The sequence below is a fragment of the Parasteatoda tepidariorum genome, chromosome 10, assembly GCF_982258835.1.
Source record: "Parasteatoda tepidariorum strain Cologne lab strain chromosome 10, Ptep-v5.0, whole genome shotgun sequence".
Classification (NCBI taxonomy): Eukaryota; Metazoa; Arthropoda; class Arachnida; order Araneae; family Theridiidae; genus Parasteatoda; species Parasteatoda tepidariorum.
The window spans coordinates 53928942-53949612 of record NC_141764.1 but is presented as its reverse complement, the minus strand read 5'-3'; the positions used below and the strand labels follow the sequence as shown (position 1 = coordinate 53949612).

Here is a 20671-nt window from a genome sequence, read left to right as displayed (position 1 = left end):
CAAAATCTCCTCCGGGAAGGCAAATTTCTCCCAATACTTGATACAGGAGTTCCCTTGTGTTCTGGATTAGGTTCAAAATTACAAGGATACGAAGTTGAACATTAGTAGTCGTAAACTCAAGATTGTTTCAAATGTTCAACGACGGTGATTGGCTTAAATGATGTAATTTCATCTGCCGAAAACAAAACTAAACATTGCACAAGCCATTTAATGTGCAAAAAATTTATGCGTATAAACGTCATGTCTTTCTGTTCTTAATATTTCACCATCCTTAGACGAATAATTTTTTTTCTTCCAATTATCTCCGTGATAATGAGAATCTAACTAGTTCTCAAACTCGAGTCATCACACGGTAAAAATTTCTGGATCAAATTACGGTACAAAGTACCGGCACTTTGGATGCATTAATACACAGTTCATAACAGTGACATACAGTTTTACAGTAATATTTATTTAATTAAAAAGATTTAGTGATTTTACACTAATTATTACAATAAAAATTAGGGAATGTCAGATTTTTTGTTCCTTAACATGTCCCACAAAAATGTATTTTACGGTTAAAAGTACTGGCATCCTGAGTGCCGATATTTTCTACAGTAATTTGATTTGAAATTTTTACAGTGCATATCTTCAGAGTTTCTTCAGTTACTTTTGTTGTTATTGCTTATAAGACGCAAGAATAAACAACCGATCCATGATTTATGACATTGATTAGTTAGCCTCTTCAGATTTATTATTTTTAAAGTTAAAATAATAATAGTCATTTCATAACAGTATAATGTTAGGCGGAAAACTAAATAGACAAAAAATATAGGCATTATGTAAGAGAAATATATTGTGATCAGGTTGACATTAATAATTGATTAAATATGCCTAATTATTTAATAATAGTTTCAGCCATTATGCTTGGAATAAAAACTGAGGGTATTTTAACTAACTTTTACAGTACTTTTTACCGTAGTAATATTTCAACTTTTTTTTAAAAAAAATTTCTACTCCATATACATAATTAATTAACTTACTTAAAAAGTTAAAACATCACTAATAGTAGAGAGATGAAAAGTTATTAAATCCATAGTTGTTTGTACAATAGAGGTTATTGTAAAACTAGAGTACAAGCCAGCGATCTTGATTTAATATAGCAAAACAAGAAATTAAAATTCTTCTGATAAAAGAATGATGAATAAATTAAAATAAACTCTACCAAGCTCAAATTTGAACCAAAACTATATGATATGTAGCATTCAAAGACGAAATTTGTACTCGATCTTATTGCTTTATAAGGATAGCTTAGGAGTTAAGTAACTTGAAACTGGAACAGACCACAAGACCACATTTCAAAAAAAACTCCAGATCAAATTACGGACACTTTAGATGCATCATCCGCGAAATCCATTTTACAGTGAAATCTATTTTTATTGTAAAATATTTCCATGTACTTCTCACAGTGATATTTTTTTAATTAAAGTTATTCGGTGAATTTACAGTAACATTGCAGTATATCAGTTCAGCAGCATGTTCTGGAAAATGAAAAGTTAAAACGATAAAAAGTACCGGTAAACTGAGTGTCGGTATTTTTTACCGTTATTCGATTCAGAATTCTTAACAGTGCAACGTCTCTTTATCATCAAAGAATTATTATTGTCATTACCATTCTCTTTATTTAAACTTCTCTTTATCATTTTCATTGATATTTCTTTTATTTAAATTTTTAAACACTAAGTACCTTTCATTGACATTTCATATTGACAATAATTTTTATCATTAACATTTATCGCATTCATTAAAATTTATCCTTTTCAATAACATTTACAGTTATTATTAATGTAATTATCCTTTTCAATAACAGTTACAATTATTATTAATGTAAAGTAATAGATGAAAACCTGGCCTGTAATATGAAGAAAAAAAACTTCAAAGTTACATTCATGTTATGATTACATCATATTGATTAATATAGACTTACTCTTAAAATAAAAAGACCCCATTACGAAATTAATTACAAATCCAATCCATTACAAAACTTATCTTTATCATTTTCATTAGCATTTATTCGTTATTTAAATTTTTTTTTATTTGTAGCGCTTTTTCCTCAACATTTCAATAAACAATAAATTTTATCATTAACATTTATCGTATTCATTAAAATTTATCATCTTCAATAACATTTGCAATTATTATTAGTGTAAAGTAATAGATGAAAACCTGGACTATAATATGAAAAAAAAATTCAAAGTTACATTCATGATATGATTATATCATATTGATTAATATAGACTTACTCTTAAAATAAAAAGGCAAAATTACAAAATTAATTGCAAATTCAGTCCATTAAAAACTTATCTTTATCATTTTCATTAACATTTATTCTCTAATTAAAAGTTTTTTAACTATAACCTTTTTTCATTAACATTTCAATTTTAACAGTAATTTTTATCACTAACATTTATCGTTTTCATAACATTTATCCTCTTCAATAACATAATTAGTGTAAAGTAATAGGTAAAAACCTGATCTATAATATGAATAAATAGACTTACTCCTAAAGTAAAACAGTTCCATTACGAAATCGCCTACAGTCCTTCACTTTCACTTCAACCCTTGGTCGCGAACCAGATAGACGACCACTGGACAAGAGAAAAACAACTTCCAAAGTAAGAGCATCCAAAGGAGAACACAACTGATCAGCAAGAGCAACGGTGATTAAATGAGAACTTGGAGAAAAGAGAAGAGGGAACAAGTGAGAGGATGAAGACGGGATATCAGCTCCACCTGGATTCGCGTTCCGCTTTCCTCCGGATCGGTCAGGTGGAGGAAGAGGGAGGATGAAAAAATGTGGGAGGTGTTTTGGGAGGAAAAGGGGAAGTCGAGATGATGGATGAGATTTTAAAAAGCCAAGTGAAAACTACCATTTTGGGATTGCGATACTCCAGAAATGGAAGCTTTGGTTTCAACATACAACAGGTTATGAATTGGGAGGGATAGTTTAGGGTACGGTTAGTAATTTAGTTTGAGATCGTAAATTATATTTAAAAAAAATATTTGACTGATTAAATCTTTGTATTAATATTGTAATTCATTACAGTATATACTCCTATAAAAAAATTTTTTTATCTGGAGATTTTTAACAATTCTTTCTGATGTGCATGTTTCATTAATATGTAAAATACTTGAACAATTTTAAATATGTCTTTAGTGATGCTATTTCAGTAAATAAATGCATTAACTTGTCTATTTCGTAAAGTACAAATTAAAACCGATAATAGTTTATATATATATATATATATATATATATATATATATATATATATGTTCAAAATGAAGAATAAAACAAAGAAAAATAATAGACAAATGAAAAAAAAAAAGGGGGGAGGATTTTATTTAAAAAACCGGAAAAAGACCGGGAAAAAAAAAGATATAATCTTTTCTTCAGCCCACACGATTATATCCGCAAAACAGAGTGCTTTCTGAAATTGTATCAATAAAGCCGAAGCAAAATATATTAATACAATAGTGTGAGGAACACTCAAAATTTTTTTTATAAAAATAACAACAAATAAAATAGATCACAAAAAGTAAAAATAAGTAACATGTAAAAACAGAAAATAAAATAAAATAAAAAGAAAAAAACATTAAAAAGGGGACTATAAAGCGAGTAGCAAAATCAGATCAACTTACACGGGCAGAAAATTTTTCAAGAACTTTCTTCGTGTTTTCTTGTATTTATTTATTTATTATATATATATATATATATATATATATATATATATATATATATATATATATATATATATATATATATATATATATATATATATATATATATATATATATATATATATATATATATATATATATATATATATATATATATATATCATTGAACCATAATATTGTAATAATTGTAGCAATCTTAAATAAGTGACATGTAAATCATATTATCGTGCAAATTAAATCATCTTAAACTTAAATGCAATACAATATTGTTCAATTTGAAGAAAGATGTTTCATATTATAGGTTTTCAGCGAATTTGCAGCATATTAGGGTTCAAAGTACCAATATTATGGTTTTAACAAAGAGCCGATATTTTTGAGAATCTAATATCATCCTAGCCCTGAATATTTTATTTTTTCAGTTCAATGTAAATGTTTCAATTAAAATAATTAAAATGATTTTTTGTTTCTTGCACAATACAATATAATATAATATTTAAAAAGTTTATTAATAATATTATTACTTTTTTAAATTTCTATGAATGCAACAATTAAAAAAATAATCTTTTAAATGAAACATTTTAAAAACAATAATCTTTTAAATATCCTTTCAAAGAAACTAACATTGCAATGTTATATTACTATCTTTGCAATGATATAACATTTTGTTAAAATTTTTTTGCAAAACAATTTGCTTTTATCACTGACAATACAGTTAAAGATGTAAAAATATTATAAAATAAGAATAGCATATTTTTTATAAAATGATTCTAACTAAAGGAAAATTGAATCACATGATTACAAATTATATAATTATTTTTCAATCAGAATATAATAAATTCTCAAAAGCTTTTCAGTTTGCTCCAATGACCAATTCATTATTTGGCTCAGACTAAGGACATAAACCCAATAACGAATGAAAACAGTCTCTCCAAAACATTTGACTTTAAATCCCTTATTTTCTAAACAAGATTCTGAGTATGAACACCTCAAAGCGTTCTTTACAATAAAAAAAAAAACAAAGAAAATGGGAATAAAAAATTCAATAAAGCAAACATTGAAATATTATATTATCACCTTTGCAATGATATAACATTTTTGCAAATATTTCTGCAAAACAATTTTTTCTTATCATTGAAGATAAAATCAAAGATGTCAAAATATTATAGATCACGAATAGCATTTTTTTAAATATAAAATGATTTTAAATAAAACTAAATTCAATCGCATGTTTACAAATTATATTATTAATTTTCAATCGGAACAAAACAAAATCTCAGAAGATTTTCAGTTTGTTCCAATGACCTATTCATTATGCGGCCCAGACTAAGGACATAAACCCAATAACGAACGAAGGAAATGCATAGATAACACAATGTACGGAACGCGTGTAGAAGACAGTCTCTCCAATGCATTTGACTTTAAATCCCCCTTTTTTTTTCTCCGATATACTGGATTTGAACACCCCAAGACGTTCTTTACAATAACAAAAATAAAGAAAAACTAGAATAAAAAAAAACATTAGAATTTGAAAAAAATATCGTATCACCAATGCAAACGCGCGCGTCGAAATTTCTACGGATTTGCAAGGAAAAAATCCCATTGAAGTTCATGGTTTTCTTTAGAAGTTCAACAACTCTTGCCTTCAATTCTTTCTTTGCGACACTTTTTAAGAGGCCACGGGATTTGAATGTTGAGGAAAAAAAAACTATAAAAAAAAAAGGGAAGGAGGTAGCACCTCATCCACCGCACGCGACTCACTCACGACCAGCACCCTTTTCCGATTTTTTAATAGAAGAAGGGAAAAAAAACTCGTCTGCCCTATTTTTACTTTTCTTAAACCCCTCACCCCCGCTCAGTTTACGACATCGATAAATTTTCTTACATTCTATTGTTAAACGAGAAGGGGGGAAATGTAGTCCAAAGTTATTAATATCGGCTCAGGGGCCAATGTTCGAAAATCTTGATTTCCGGACGACCCCTTCTTGCTATACTCTGCAGAGCAATAGCTCACAAATAGGGAGTTAGGGGTAATTTCCTCGGGGTTGAATGAGCAACATAGAGATCGAAGCATATGGTGGTATGTTTTTCTTAAGTCGTAAAAAATAAGAATCGAAAAAAGAATATTGGGGGGTGTGTTTTCGAAATAAAATTTCACAAAAAAAACTAACCCTTTGAGAAAGGTATATATATATATATATATATATATATATATATATATATATCAAATAAAAAAAATCAATACTCGAACAACATGTGAGCAAAAACATTCAACAGTTTATTTTATTTTACATTAAATTTATTTATTTTAATTATTTTATTTACTACATAGCAAAATATTGGATTTGAAGGAAAAAAAATCTCATGTTAAAACTTTTGAATACAAAATTTGTTAAACAAGCCCTAAAGTTTTTTAAAACTTTTAATTTTGAAAAGATGAACAGAAGCTAATCCTTGTAATCTAAATTTTAAGTAATTTCATTCTTTTAATTGGTATTTTAGGTGTTTACCTGTTAATAAAATGAAATAAAATAAATTGAAAATATATCCTCGAAATTCAAACTTTATTTTACTTCAAAAACAAAATTGGAAAACTTGAAAAAGGAATATATTTTAAGAAATTGGAAAAAGTTAAGAAAAAAACTTGTTTGTCGAAAAGATTGTTAATTAAAATTACTTTATTTTATACAAAAATCTTAGAGCTTTCAAGTAAATCTGTTGTATGAAAACATGTTGGATATTAAATTTCTTGTTAGCTACATGTTTAATGTAAAAGAAAAAAGTTTTTGACATCAGTATTAAATTTGAACATTTAAACTTTTACTAAACAAGAAATTTATGTTAATAAATTTAATTTTATTACTATTCAAACTTATTTCTTAAGTCAATAAACGAAATTAGAAAATTTAAAAAAAATATATACTTTTCCAGAAATTGGAAACATTGCATAAAAAGCCTAGTTAAAAAAAATTTTTTTACATTGTTACTTATAATCTCAATTTCATCATGTTAAAACTTTTGAGAACATACAAGTAAAATATGTTGCATGAAAACGTATATGGATATTTAATTTCTGTTAGTATATGGTAAATACATGACAAATGAAAAAAAAATGTTTTTAATTAACATTTAAACTCTTTTTAAAATTTAAATTAAAATTATGAAATTATTGCCTATTAATTGAATTTCATTATGTTTCATTTTGTACAAATTATAAGTTTATAATTTAAAAAGTACATTTTGTAAATTTTTTTCATTTAGCATTTCTTGATGGTCATTTTATACGTATGCCATTGTATAGTGCTATAAATTTTGGAGCATTTCAAACCACAATACCGTAACAAGTTTAAATATATCATCATACAAATTAAATCACATTTAATTTGCACTTTAAAAATCCGAGTAAAATTATGGTATAATAACCGTCAGATTGTGTGCATCATCCGTAAAATACATTTTAACTGTAAAATCCATTTTTTCAGTAATATTTACTTAATTCGAGTGATTTACCAATTTTACGGTAATTATCACTTTAAAAATCACAGTATATGCGATTTTTTTTCTTACATTGCTCCAATAAAAATGGATTTTACGGTGAAAAGTACCGGCACGCTGGATGCCGGTACTACTTAAATTAGATCAGGAATTTTTTTTCTGTGGTGACATAATTTTATGGTACGACTTGATTGGAAAAGTTGAACAATTACTTATTAATGTTGCAGCAAACTTGGAAGATATGATTTAACGTACAGCAGTGTTTCCCAAACTTATGATTTTTGTGTACCCTTTCTAAATTTTTCGTATCACTGTGTACCACTGATAGAAAAAAAATTATGTATTTTTTTACTGTAAAAAAATTGCACTAAAGCTAAAAATCACAACTGGCTGTTGACACCACTAAATATTAACTGTCAACTCTGCAAAAAATAGCCAATAGAAAAATACGCAATCGTAAATTTTCATGGCTAGCTTTGTTTTTAAATAAAATTTTTAAAAATTTTCGTTTGTTGCAAGATATTTCGAATAAGAACGCGTACCCCCTCTAAACTGTACCCGTACCTCTGGGGATACACGTACCACACTTCGGGAAACACTGATGTACAGGGAAACAGATTTTTCTGACAATGCATGGCTATTCAGTTTGTTTTGAACTATGACATATTTCATTGAATAAAATTTCATAACTTCTAATCTCACTCACTAAGATTTCACAGTGTGTGTGATATTAAACATTAGTTGCACATTAGTTCAAGGTGATGTTTGCAGATGATTACTCATTTGTTTACACAAAAAAATTTCGAGTAAATAAAGCCCTGTAAGTTTAAACGTTAAAAATCATCAATAATTTGGAAAGTAGATATAACTTTATCGGTTTTTTGTAAACAACCTTTGCAATAAAAAGAAGAATTTCCTAGTAGAAAAAAAAAATTGGCTGACTGAAAAATTTATTGACTTGAAGATGCTTGAATGCCAAAAATGTGTTTTTGGAAATAAAATCTTCAATTGTAAACAGGTCAAGGGCACTCATCAATTTATCATTAGATAACAATCTTTAAATTATCTACATCATATTTTTTTTTCTCTTACAACTCTTAAAGTTAGGATTTATAAATAGCGGGATTACTCCTATGCTGTTCAGAGTTGTCCCCATGGCACTGATGTCCCACTAAAGACATGTAGCTATATATAATTTCGTAAAAAGAAATCCTTTTAAATAAAAAATAGATAATAAAAATAATTAAAATAAAAAGAGTCATCGAAGTTATTGAAATTGATGCCAGTTTTTATGATTCTAGCTATAACTAATTATTTTTTAAGTCATTTTTTGAGAAAAATTTTCTCATCATCCAGTTTAAATTTTTACTTTTAGCTTATTCATTACATAAATTTTTTTTTCTTTCTCTTTTTTGATGGAAAATAAAAATTTTTATAATAATAATTCATAAGTTTATTAATTTGAAAATTTAACAAGATTCTTACGGGTAGATTGCACATAATATGGAGCCGCTAATTTTCAATTTATTTTGAATGGAGTACTGTTTTAAAATTTGTAGTTTTGCAAATTAATTAAGAAGAATATCTAAAAGTATTAAGCTATTAAAAAAAGTCTTTGCATGATTAGATTCAGCTAACTAAAAGTGTTCTGCACCCAACAAATAAAAACGCATAGGTTTGTGTAATCTATACTTAATCATATTCGTAAAGTTAAAACTTTTTAATAAAAAAAAAAAAGAAAAATACAAAAATTAGAACTGGAAAATTTAAAAAAAAAACATAGCTGCGAATTATCAGTCATTGAGTAAAAAAGCTTAACTGGAGTTTGATATTAATAATTCATATTTGGAATTTGATATTAATAATTCATACGTTTTTTAATCTGAAAATTTTACAAGATTTTTACGGGTAGATTGCTCACCAATATGGCGCCTCTAATTTTCAATTCATTTTGAATAGAGTACTGTTTTAAAATGTGTAGTTTTGCAACTTAATTATGAAGAATATCTAAAAGTATTAAGCTATTAAAAAAAGCCTTTGCATGCTTAGATTCAGCTAACTAAAAGTGTTCTGCACCCATCAAATGAAAACGCGTAGGTCTGTGTAATCTATACTTTATCATATTCGTAAAGTTAAAAATTTTTAATAAAAAATTTTAAAAAAAAGAAGGAAAGAAAAGTATAAAAATTAGACATAGAAAAGTTTTTTTAAAAAAATCTAAGTTACGAATTTTCAGTCATTGAGTAAAAATGCTTATCTGGAGTGTATTTTATGGCAAGTGGTATGGTATCGCTTTCTCATCTTGAGGCGAAGCAACTGGCTTCATGACAAAGACAGAGGCATCCCCCGCGAAGGCAGCTGTTTCGTTATAAAGGTGGTTTTTCACCTGGTGCAGCAGCAAAATGCGCGGCTTAGAAGATTCGAAAAGCGTGTGACACACTTTAATGAATGGTATAACATACGAAATTCAAGCAAGATTTCTCGATTTCTTTTTGGTATTGTGTACTAGAAATAAAATTAAAAGGCAGCTTCATAACAAAAATACGTAACTTCGGTTACATATATAGCATAATAAATAAATAAATACAAAAAAGAAAAAAGAAATTAAGTTAAAAAAAATTAAGAAAAGCAATAAGTTTTATTTACTGAGCAGAAGCTGCAAGTAAATAGAACTCATAAAATAAGTTCAAAATGTAGAAAAAACATGGAAAAAATTACAGAACAATGAAAAAAGGGGAAAAAGAAAAATTATAACAAAAATAACAAGAAATCGGAAAAAAATATCCGAAGAAAAGGAAAAAAAATTAATAAAAATCCGGAAATAAAAGATATAACTTTTCATCAGCTCTAATTTTCCGGATTTTTATTAATTTCTTTCCCTCTTTTTCGGATATTTTTTTCTGGTTTCTTGCCATTTTTATTATCCCCCCCCTTTTTTTTTTCTTCATTGATCTGTAATTTTTTCCATGTTTTCTCGATATTTTGAACTTAACTTATTTTATGAGTTCTATTTACTTGCAGCTTATGAGCAGTAAATAAAACTTATTGTTTTTCTTAATTTTCTCCGTGCATTTCTTTTTTTCTTCTTGTATTTGTTTATTATGTATTATATATATATATATATATATATATATATATATATATATATAACGTTGCCATTAACTAAGCAAAGAATACCACTTACAGTGCCACCTAGGAACAAGATTTAGAGCATTATTGATTTTATTAAAAATAAAACAGAATATAAAAATATACAAAATTGTTCAGCCTTATCGGTTCAATACAAAAAAAAAATCTAGTTTTACAAATATGCTTGAACATTGTAAAAATTAATAATTCAATTAATGACTCAAAAGAAAAGAAAATATAGATCTAAAGAAGAGAAAGATATATAACGAAAAGATAAACTTTAATTTAGGTAGATTCTGCTTAATAGTCAGCCTAGCTTCTAAATTCGACGTATATGTGTAAAACGGTATCATTATTTATGACAAAAATAATAATTTTTTTAGGATTATTAATTATAAAACTGCTTTTGATTTTATACCAGAATATTTTATTTTTTTTTTAAAAATAGTTAAAATAAGCTTTTTTCCCGCAAAGGCCTTAGTTAGTTTCTTTTTAGTAAAATGTTGATTCCTTACTGGGCAATTCCATATGTGACGGAATGACATTTTGACTTGAATGATGACAATTAATTGAAGTTTCTATGCATCTAATTTCAAATAAACATGATTTTTTCTCATGCATATCATTATTATTAGTATAATGTGATTCATAAACTAAAAAAAACGAATTTTGTATTTTTTTTATTTTTAATTTTATGAACTTTTTACTTGTGTGACGGAATGACATTTTGGCAACCAAGCTTTCGGCATGCCGCTTAGAACTGGTAGTTTCTGTGAATTTTGCAACTATTATTTTCCTGAACTATTTTTTACTTTCAGTATACTGTGTAAGCAATGTAAATTGTGAATTTGGAAAATTAACCTCAGGTTGGCTAGCAGTTATTAACATCTATTTGCTGTGACGGAATGACCGTGACGGAATGACAAAAAGTTTAGTGGAAGAAAGTCTTCATTTAGAAAATGTTTTATTAATATGTAAATGATAAACAGAATGTAACAGATAAACAGAATTGATATTTACGTAAGAATCAGTTAAAATTTCAACAATTTGAAAATTAGGTTGTCTCAGAAGAGGTTTTATATCTAACTTGCCAATGTCACATCTTATCTCCGTTCTCAGGAAATTTATGCATAAATCAATTTTTGTTCCATGTTCTTTAAATACTTTAACATCTAAATCGTCTTTGTTTATCAAAGTAATTTGCGCTGCATATAAATGTGCCTTCTTTTTTTAGCAGTATGGGACAATGATTAAAGAGCCGACCGCATACTCCTCAATCATATTTTCCATTTCCTCTTCAAAACAGTGGCTTTTCAAATCATACACTTGGTTTTGGTTAAAATTAGAAAGCATTCCAATTTTGATGACTCGCTTCTCAACTACATGAGCATCTAGTGCAGGTCTCTTGTTCCTGGCAATGCTAATGTAGCAAGTGTCTAGCTGAAGTCATTATCTTTTACCCTCTCTTAAGTAGAATAGCTGGACAAAAACATAACTTCAACGATTTGTTGCTTCGCCTTTATGAAATCATAAAATTCTTTTACATATTATGTGCCGTTTTACAGCAGCCAACATCTTGTTTGGCCTTTTAGAACAACATCACAATTACATGGTATTTATAGGTGCATGTGCTGTGAGGTATTAATGAAATACACTTAACGAAAATGAGAATAAGAACAAAAATGAGATAAGACACACTTTACATCAATATATGCTTCTTTATGAAAAGCCTCTTTTAAGGCCATAAGTATATATTGCATCTGCACTCTTCGTTACTCTGTCAGAGTTTGTATTATGACTGAATCCTTCATACTTGGGGGCTTGTAACTAACATCATCTTGACAGTAAAATGTTTTTAACCAAATTAAACAGCTCATCAACATTACTTTTCTCACTTAGTTTCTTTTGAGTTCGATGTTAAATACTTCTCACATAAAGACTGAATTAATTTTTTTACCTCTATTGGTGATTTTGGAAGTGAGTGTACAATTTTTTTATGGCTTTACCAAGACTCTGCAGGAATTTGTATAGGGAATTTAAATTATTTGTATGTGAAGAGATTGGTAGAATTTGATTTTTTCTTTGTTTACACAATCTCTGCACAACAGCGTTTGCACTTCTGAGTTTTTTAAGTCCAACTTTTGTCGCGGAAGCTTTCTTCTCTGCCTTTCTTTCTCTGTTTTTTTTCTTCATCATATCATGGGGATCTTGGTCTTTTTCAACATTTTATTTGTCTTTCAACAGCTGTTTTAGCCATTAAGTTAATTGAAAAAAAAAATAATTCCCTAGTTTTTGACTAAGCTTCTCAAGGACTCGTTTTGTCATTCCATCGCCGAAGATGTGTCATTCCGTCACGCTAATTATTGGAAGTTAATAATCAAATGCATAGAATTTTACAATTCCTCATTGATTCTTATGCCACATCTGCTTTATATTCCAAAATATACACATTTTCATTCAAAAACGCAGTTGCTATTTAAAAAAATATACTAAAACATGTGACGGAATGACACAAAAAAAGTTACTTTTATTTAATATATTAAACTTAAAATGACTTAAAGGGTAGGTTTTAAATGTTTAAATTTTGTACTATGTGCATATTTTTATCAAAATATTGCAAAAGAAAGATACATTTCTTTTATTTTATAAGTATTTTTCAAGAAAACAATTTGAGCACAAATGTGAAGAATTCACTTGTCAGCCATGTGATTACTTTAGAATGCTGCCAGATTCAAAAAACTTAAAATTATCAAAAATTAAACAGTAATATGTAGACTTTGGCTATTTCTGAACATATTTTTAAAATTAAAATATGCAATTTATAAAAAAAAAATTTCACTTAAAAGTTGACACTTTCGTGGAATTGCCCTACTTTCAGTTTTTGGAACATAGATTGCCTAAAAAGAGTTAAAAATTTTAATTGAATTAAATTTTTATTATTAAAAAGAAATACTTTCAAATTTTAATCATAACATTATGAAACATGTAAAACATTTTGAAATGATGTGAATATATATATATATATATATATATATATATATATATATATATATATATATATATATATATATATATATATATATATATATATATATATTAGAGAATAGATTCATTTACGTCATTGAATAACACAGTTCGCCAACTTGAATAATAATAACATGTATAATGTTTTTCTATAATGTATAGTAATGTAGACATCATAAGTGATAAGTACAATAAAGTAAATGCAGCCAACGCGCAATTCCGGTAACTAAGCGCTTTGTTATCTATCATCATGTCGTTGGTCTTTAAATTGCAGAACCTTAACTTCCATGATCGTATTCTATTTTATATTATAACTGGCGTTGAACAGCCTGATTCTGAATTTACGGCTATTATTCGTAGCCTTGTAATTTTGAACCGAGCCCAGAAGTCAAAAGAACTCTTGAATCAAGCATTGGGTCAAACTAGCCTTCTTGGAGCACTTTTTGATGAAACTAACTAGCATTTGCAATAGTTGGAGAGAAAAACTACGAAAATCTCCTATGGTTAGCCCGACAGCAAGAGTATTCTAACGCATGATCCGTTTCCACTAAGAATAATTTACGTCAGCACTGTGGTCTGAGCGAGCAGATTTCGTGTTAACCAACCACTGATGGGATTCGAACCTGCCACACTTTAATGAGAGGCTATCCCCTTAACCACCACGACTTACCATGATCTTATTTTATTTTATTACCGTCGTTGAACAGCCGACCCAATTTTATGGGTTTACGACTACTAATGTTCAACTCCGTAGCCTTGTAGTTTTGAACCCAATGCAGAAGACAAGGGAACTCCTGGATTGAGTATTGGGAGAAATTTGCCTTCGTGGAGGACTTTTTGATGGAGCTAACACGAGTTTGCATAACATGGAGAGGAAGACCACGAGAACCTCTCGCGGTTAGCCTGACGGCAAGGGGACTCTAACCCATGATCCGTCTACCACTGAGGATATTGCATGTCAGCACTGTGGTCGGTGCAAGCCGGACGCGGAATTCGTATCGACTGGGATTCGAGCCCGGTTCGCCACATTAGAAGGCGAACACTCTATCCCCTGAGCCATCGCGGCTCTCCATGATCATATTGCCGATAACTGACTGACTTTTAAATGATTATTATTTATAACAATGTTTTTTGCGTATAAAACTTATACATTTCCTAATTTCAGCTAATCATTTTGGCTATTGTTATTAATAAAACTGTTAATATATGTAATTGCCAAAGCATTTAATGAAATTGTTTAAATAGGGAAGAGTCGAAATGTCTCCAAACAGCTGAGAAGAACTTCCTCGGTTTTCTTAGACTAATCAATGAAGAGTTGTTTTTTTTTCATTAGGGACGCTTACGAAAAAAATATAATCTATAATAAAACTGTTAATATACGTTATTGCTAAACTTATTTAAATAACACATGTGTTAAAGCATTTAATGAAATTGTTTAAATAGGGAAGAGTCGAAATGTCTCCAAACAGCTGAGAAGAACTTCCTCGGTTTTCATAGACTAATCAATGAAGAGTTGTTTTTTTTCATTAGGGGCGCTTACGAAAAAAATATAATCTATAATAAAACTGTTAATATACGTTATTGCCAAACTTATTTAAATAACACATGTGTTAAAGCATTTAATGAAATTGTTTAAATAGGGTAGAGTCGAGATGTCTCCAAACAGCTGAGAAGAACTTCCTCGGTTTTCATAGACTAATCAATGAAGAGTTGTTTTTTTTTCATTAGGGGCGCTTACGAAAAAAATATAATCTATAATAAAACTGTTAATATACGTTATTGCCAAACTTATTTAAATAACACATGTGTTAAAGCATTTAATGAAATTGTTTAAATAGGGTAGAGTCGAGATGTCTCCAAACAGCTGAGAAGAACTTCCTCGGTTTTCATAGACTAATCAATGAAGAGTTGTTTTTTTTCATTAGGGGCGCTTACGAAAAAAATATAATCTATAATAAAACTGTTAATATACGTTATTGCCAAACTTATTTAAATAACACATGTGTTAAAGCATTTAATGAAATTGTTTAAATAGGGTAGAGTCGAGATGTCTCCAAACAGCTGAGAAGAACTTCCTCGGTTTTCATAGACTAATCAATGAAGAGTTGTTTTTTTTCATTAGGGGCGCTTACGAAAAAAATATAATCTATAATAAAACTGTTAATATACGTTATTGCCAAACTTATTTAAATAACACATGTGTTAAAGCATTTAATGAAATTGTTTAAATAGGGTAGAGTCGAGATGTCTCCAAACAGCTGAGAAGAACTTCCTCGGTTTTCATAGACTAATCAATGAAGAGTTGTTTTTTTTCATTAGGGGCGCTTACGAAAAAAATATAATCTATAATAAAACTGTTAATATACGTTATTGCCAAACTTATTTAAATAACACATGTGTTAAAGCATTTAATGAAATTGTTTAAATAGGGTAGAGTCGAGATGTCTCCAAACAGCTGAGAAGAACTTCCTCGGTTTTCATAGACTAATCAATGAAGAGTTGTTTTTTTTCATTAGGGGCGCTTACGAAAAAAATATAATCTATAATAAAACTGTTAATATACGTTATTGCCAAACTTATTTAAATAACACATGTGTTAAAGCATTTAATGAAATTGTTTAAATAGGGTAGAGTCGAGATGTCTCCAAACAGCTGAGAAGAACTTCCTCGGTTTTCATAGACTAATCAATGAAGAGTTGTTTTTTTTCATTAGGGGCGCTTACGAAAAAAATATAATCTATAATAAAACTGTTAATATACGTTATTGCCAAACTTATTTAAATAACACATGTGTTAAAGCATTTAATGAAATTGTTTAATATAGGGTAGAGTCGAGATGTCTCCAAACAGCTGAGAAGAACTTCCTCGGTTTTCATAGACTAATCAATGAAGAGTTGTTTTTTTTCATTAGGGGCGCTTACGAAAAAAATATAATCTATAATAAAACTGTTAATATACGTTATTGCCAAACTTATTTAAATAACACATGTGTTAAAGCATTTAATGAAATTGTTTAAATAGGGTAGAGTCGAGATGTCTCCAAACAGCTGAGAAGAACTTCCTCGGTTTTCATAGACTAATCAATGAAGAGTTGTTTTTTTTCATTAGGGGCGCTTACGAAAAAAATATAATCTATAATAAAACTGTTAATATACGTTATTGCCAAACTTATTTAAATAACACATGTGTTAAAGCATTTAATGAAATTGTTTAAATAGGGTAGAGTCGAGATGTCTCCAAACAGCTGAGAAGAACTTCCTCGGTTTTCATAGACTAATCAATGAAGAGTTGTTTTTTTTCATTAGGGGCGCTTACGAAAAAAATATAATCTATAATAAAACTGTTAATATACGTTATTGCCAAACTTATTTAAATAACACATGTGTTAAAGCATTTAATGAAATTGTTTAAATAGGGTAGAGTCGAGATGTCTCCAAACAGCTGAGAAGAACTTCCTCGGTTTTCATAGACTAATCAATGAAGAGTTGTTTTTTTTCATTAGGGGCGCTTACGAAAAAAATATAATCTATAATAAAACTGTTAATATACGTTATTGCCAAACTTATTTAAATAACACATGTGTTAAAGCATTTAATGAAATTGTTTAAATAGGGTAGAGTCGAGATGTCTCCAAACAGCTGAGAAGAACTTCCTCGGTTTTCATAGACTAATCAATGAAGAGTTGTTTTTTTTCATTAGGGGCGCTTACGAAAAAAATATAATCTATAATAAAACTGTTAATATACGTTATTGCCAAACTTATTTAAATAACACATGTGTTAAAGCATTTAATGAAATTGTTTAAATAGGGTAGAGTCGAGATGTCTCCAAACAGCTGAGAAGAACTTCCTCGGTTTTCATAGACTAATCAATGAAGAGTTGTTTTTTTTCATTAGGGGCGCTTACGAAAAAAATATAATCTATAATAAAACTGTTAATATACGTTATTGCCAAACTTATTTAAATAACACATGTGTTAAAGCATTTAATGAAATTGTTTAAATAGGGTAGAGTCGAGATGTCTCCAAACAGCTGAGAAGAACTTCCTCGGTTTTCATAGACTAATCAATGAAGAGTTGTTTTTTTTCATTAGGGGCGCTTACGAAAAAAATATAATCTATAATAAAACTGTTAATATACGTTATTGCTAAACTTATTTAAATAACACATGTGTTAAAGCATTTAATGAAATTGTTTAAATAGGGAAGAGTCGAAATGTCTCCTAACAGCTGAGAAGAACTTCCTCGGTTTTCTTAGACTAATCAATGAAGAGTTGTTTTTTTTTCGTTAGGGCGCTGAACAGAACAGATGATTGATAGTTTTAGTTTCACGTACCTAGCACGTTCGTATTGTTTTGGGAGAAAGTCTACTTTTGCTTGACTTTTTAAAAAAAAAATAAAAAAAAGCATTTACTGAGCTGATGGTGTCAAAGAACTGACGGGCAAGTACCTTTGGGGTGGTGTGCATGAACTTTCTTCTGTTCCAGTGTATGGGTGTCATGTATACAAAACAAATGCTCTTATATAATTCGTAAAAAATCTGTATTATTGTGGCACGCGAATAAAGAGATAGGTGAGGCAGTACTATTAAGGGTAAATTTCCTGCAAAATTCGGGCAGAAGGGGGCGTTTACAGGTGGGTTATGGAAGCTTCAATTAGGTCAAGAAGGGGGTGCTTTATAGGGCAGAGGTAGGGCTCTAAACAACCTCATTTTTTACGAAATATTGCAAGCAAATATTGGAATAATGTAATAAACTTATTGTGATAACCTCGTTGTAGTTAAAATTAAATAATTTACGAAATAGTTAAATTTAGTAATGGAATTAAATACAGAAATATTTTCTGAAATTTATTTCATATTTGCTTAGATCAGAAAAATTTGATTTGTGCAGTTAATTGTATTTTGCAAACAGAATAATATATTTAGAAATGAAATATTCTATAAGTATTTGAAGCTTTGTGAAATTTCTTTTAATAGTTGAGGTTCTAAAGAAATATTCTATTGGTAGTTGATATTTTTGTGAGACATTCTTTTAGCTTTTGTTGTTTTTTCATTATATTCTTTTAGAACATCATGCTTTCGTAAGATATACTTTAATTGTAAGAATCACACATCAGATTTTGAAATGCTGGGTAACAAATTAGATCGTAAACTTACTTCTTTTATTTCTGTCATGCTTTTGAGAATAATTTTTAAAAGAAAAATAGCCTTTTTGAGCATAAATACACGAAACACAAGACTAAGTTTTAACAAGAAATTCAAAACTATCTATGAAAACTTTTAATAAAATAAACTAATATAGTTGAAACTTTCGATAACGTCCAATATTTCAAAAACTTAAAAACCATCTTTCTATAATGTAAACAAAAAAAGTATTTTTCTAATGTCATCTTGAATATGAGAATGAAGCAATTTATTTAAAATAAACATGAAGAAACAAATTAATGTTCCAAAATATAAATATTCAAATCTCATAGAAAAAGAAACATTTCAATTTTCAATTTTGTAATCGGATCTTATATCAAAATGATAAATCTAAGTAAATATTGATTATACAATGATAATAATGATTAAACATTTTTTTTATATTTTCATACATACCTTTAAAATGGAAATGTTTCCTTACAATGCTAAGAAAAAACCGTACATAGGAAGAAAAAAAAATCTGAAATTTTAAATCATTAAAAACTTTTTTTTATGTGATGAAGTTTTTATCGTTGATCAAAACAATCCAGAAGGTATCGCCATTTGAAAGACTATAATATAAATGAAGGTCATTGTCTCATTACTAAAGATGCAGTCAAGAAAAGAAAGTTACAGCAGGTATTAAGAAAAATAATTAAATGTTTTGGAATTTCTCTTAAAAAATTTTATCAAACAATCCATTTTCTACAAATATTTGTTGAAATAACATATACAAAATGAGCTCTCAAGTTGTTTTTGGAAAAACTTTCACTAAGATAGAAGAAATCGAGAGGAAATTTAATTACGCCGTGATAAATGTTTTCACTATTTGTGATGATGGCAGCAGTTCGTTCAACTTCTTGTTCATGAAATATTCAATTTTGTTGTTCATGAAATAGAAAATTGAAGAATGTTGTATCTGTGGGAATATTTTGCATTAAGAATATAAAGTGAGGAAAAACAAAATCTGTTTATGATGAATTCACGGTCGAAAACACCAAAATGAAATTTCATTGAAATGAGCAAATATTTTTTTCTATTAACTACGCGCGAAAACGCATTAGAAAGTTCATTAAAAGGGTAGCAGTCACATATTTCGTTCGATTTAATTTAAAAAAAATTCATAATAGAGTCAATTAGATTTAAGTTTAAAAACAAAATTCGTATGAACTCATAGTTGTATTAATACTTCTAAAAAAACTATATCTGATAAAACTTATTCATTGTAAGAAACACGAAGAAAAAAAGAACACGTAAGGGGAAAAAAAAAAGAAAATTAATTTTTACTTCGTTTGAAATTAATAGTTAATAGAAAAAACGAAGATAGAACTCAGAAGATAGACGCAAAATAAACTAATACTCATTTTAAAATAATTCCATTAAAATTTTTTAAATCTTTCTTTGAAATTTTCTCAACTGTGAAATTTTTATATAAATCTATTATTCAATATTCTTGTATCAACGTTCTAGTTGAATTATTAAAAATTCCAGATCAAATTACGGTATAAAATGCTAGCACTTTTGGGTGCATCATCCGTAAAATCCACTTTTACCGTAAAATATTACACCGTAATTTTTACAGAACTATATATTTAATTAAAGTGATTCAGTGATTTTGCGTTAATTATTACTGTAAAAAATACGGTATATCAGATATTTCATTCCGTAACATTTTTATGTAAAAATGGATTTAATGGTTACCGGTACCCTGAGTACTGAAACTTTTTACTTTAATTTGATCACACACACAATTTTTACCGTTATTTGATCACACAATTTTTCACAATACTTTCACATCGCAAACTTTTAACATCGTTTTTCCAAAACAGCGTTTTTTATAATATGTGACACGGTTTGATAGGAGCCATATGTCCGGTAAATTTTCTAATTTTTTAAATTGTTTGTTGTTTTTTTGATTAAATTGTTTCAAATTATTTTTGTTTTTTGATTAAATCTGATATACGAGCTTACATTTCAGTTTAAGCACAGCTGTAGTAAACAGTTTTGTTATTTTTTCAAAAAATAATTAATTATAAAAAAAATTAGAAAACTATTATTTTTCTTTATTTTGTTACATCTTCGTCTTCACTTTGTTTTCGTTTATAAAATTTCAAAGCTAATTTTC

The 20671-nt window shown here is 28.1% G+C and overlaps 1 protein-coding gene across 6 annotated transcripts in view; it reads right to left on the bottom strand.

Moving 5' to 3' along the window:
* Window positions 1-20671, bottom strand: part of LOC107437715 (solute carrier organic anion transporter family member 74D) — a 262945-nt gene that overhangs the window by 110097 nt on the left and 132177 nt on the right. For 2 of the 6 annotated variants that reach the window (XM_087153595.1, XM_071184718.2), the window contains exon 1: window positions 2541-2709. The exons of the other annotated variants lie outside the window; for them this stretch is intronic. The gene's annotated coding sequence lies outside the window, so the exon portion shown is untranslated. Of the gene's footprint in view, window positions 1-2540; window positions 2710-20671 lie in introns of those variants that run through there. 6 annotated transcript variants of the gene reach the window in all.